This window comes from Ranitomeya variabilis, chromosome 5 (assembly GCF_051348905.1).
Source record: "Ranitomeya variabilis isolate aRanVar5 chromosome 5, aRanVar5.hap1, whole genome shotgun sequence".
Taxonomy (NCBI): Eukaryota; Metazoa; Chordata; class Amphibia; order Anura; family Dendrobatidae; genus Ranitomeya; species Ranitomeya variabilis.
This window is the reverse complement of record NC_135236.1, coordinates 675833748-675836292: the sequence shown is the minus strand read 5'-3', so window position 1 is coordinate 675836292 and position 2545 is coordinate 675833748.

Genomic DNA, 2545 nt, shown 5'->3' with positions numbered 1-2545 from the left:
GCACTAGTGTCTGATCATAATGCAGGATACTACTAGTGCTGTGTTCACGCATTGTGGCAACCGAAAACTTTTATGTTTACTAATTTTTCCTTAATAGTGGTGAAAAAAATCAGCAGTTTTTACTTGTGAACCCAACACAATGATGGTGGGGCTGCAACGGGGGTATTGAAAAGTGAAAATCTCTCTTAGCATGAACATGAAGAATAAGAACTCGACACCTAAATTTTCAGACCCCTAAATTCTAATGACACCAAACTAATAAATTATCAGACCCCAAACCCTTAAAATTAGCATACTCTAGACCAGTCTCCTAAAATATCAACCCTCAAACCAGACCCCTCTATAAGCCACCAAATGCATACATATTAGGGCACCAGGTCCATAAATTATCAGGTCCTAGACCTATCAATTTTAGGACCCCAGAACCTTAAATTCTTCAGACACCAAATCACTAAATTATCAGGCCATGGACCAGAACCCTAAATTATCATATGCCAGACAACCTAAATCATTACACCCTAGACCAAACCCCCAAAATTACAGATCCTAGACCTTATATTATCAGACACCAAACACATACATTTAAGGACCCTTTGCCTATAAATTAGTAGGCCACAAATGTTAAGACCACAAACGTCCTAAATTCTGCTGCCCCAAAACACCATGTCCCTAAAATATCAGACTCAAAACCTACACTTCTTAGACTTCTGAACAGTCCCCTAAATATATCAACTCACTAAACGAACATACACCTGTATTGTCAGACACCAATCCAGTCCACATAATGATCACACCCCAAATCAGACTCCAAAATTATCAACTCTTAGACCAGAGTCCTTAGTTTTCAGGCGTTAGGCCATATGAACACAAAAAAACTCATACCCCAGACCAGAATATACCTCCCAATCGCTATGTTCTTCTCGATCCTTTGACTTCCAGGCACCACCTTTCTGAAACTTTTGACATTGGCCCTTGTAAACTCTTATACTGTCCTTCTGATGACTTGTGTCCGGACGTTATGTCTACGGTCCTGTACAATTTATATCAATGAACATTTGCTTTTTTGCGATATATTAACTTTTAAAAATAGGCGCTTAAATGCTGTGTCCACTTTTATTTGACTTGATTGAGAATTTAAAAAAAATAAGCAACTTTGCCAATATCTTTAACCCCTTCACCCCCAAGGGTGGTTTGCACGTTAATGACCGGGCCAATTTTTACAATTCTGACCACTGTCCCTTTATGAGGTTATAACTCTGGAACGCTTCAACGGATCTTGGCGATTCTGACATTGTTTTCTCGTGACATATTGTACTTCATGTTAGTGGTAAAATTTCTTCGATATAACTTGCGTTTATTTGTGAAAAAAACGAATATTTGGCGAAAATTTTGAAAATTTCGCAATTTTCCAACTTTGAATTTTTATGCCCTTAAATCACAGACATATGTCACACAAAATACTTAATAAATAACATTTCCCACATGTCTACTTTACATCAGCACAATTTTGGAACCAAAATTTTTTTTTGTGACGGAGTTATAAGGGTTAAAAGTTGACCAGCAATTTCTCATTTTTACAACACCATTTTTTTTTAGGGACCACATCTCATTTGAAGTCATTTTGACGGGTCTATATGATAGAAAATACCCAAGTGTGACACCATTCTAAAAACTGCACCCCTCAAGGTACTCAAAACCACTTTCAAGAAGTTTATTAACCCTTCAGGTGTTTCACAGGAATTTTTGGAATGTTTAAATAAAAATGAACATTTAACTTTTTTTTCACACAAAATTTATTTCAGCTCCAATTTGTTTTATTTTACCAAGGGTAACAGGAGAAAATAGACCCCAAAAGTTGTTGTACAATTTGTCCTGAGTACGCTGATACCCCATATGTGGGGATAAACCACAGTTTGGGCGCATGGCAGAGCTTGGAAGCAAAGGAGCGCCATTTGACTTTTCAATGCAAAATTGACTGGAATTGAGATGGGACGCCATGTTGCATTTGGAGAGCCCCTGATGTGCCTAAACATTGAAACCCCTAACAAGTGACACCATTTTGGAAAGTAGACCCCCTAAGGAACTTATCTAGATGTGTGGTGAGCACTTTGACCCAACAAGTGCTTTACAGAAGTTTATAATGCAGAGCCGTAAAAATAAAAAATCATATTTTTTCACAAAAATGATCTTTTCACCCCCAATTTTTTAATTTTCCCAAGGGTGAGAGAAGAAATTGGACCCCAAAAATTGTTGTGCAATTTGTCCTGAGTACGCTGATACCCCATATGTGGGTGTAAACCATTGTTTGGGCGCAGGGCAGAGCTCGGAAGGGAAGGAGCGCCATTTGACTTTTCAATGCAAAATTGACTGGAATTGAGATGGGACGCCATGTTGCATTTAGAGAGCCCTTGATGTGCCTAAACATTGAAACCCCTAACAAGTGACACCATTTTGGAAAGTAGACCCCCTAAGGAACTTATCTAGATGTGTGGTGAGCACTTTGACCCAACAAGTGCTTTACAGAAGTTTATAATGCAGAGCCGTA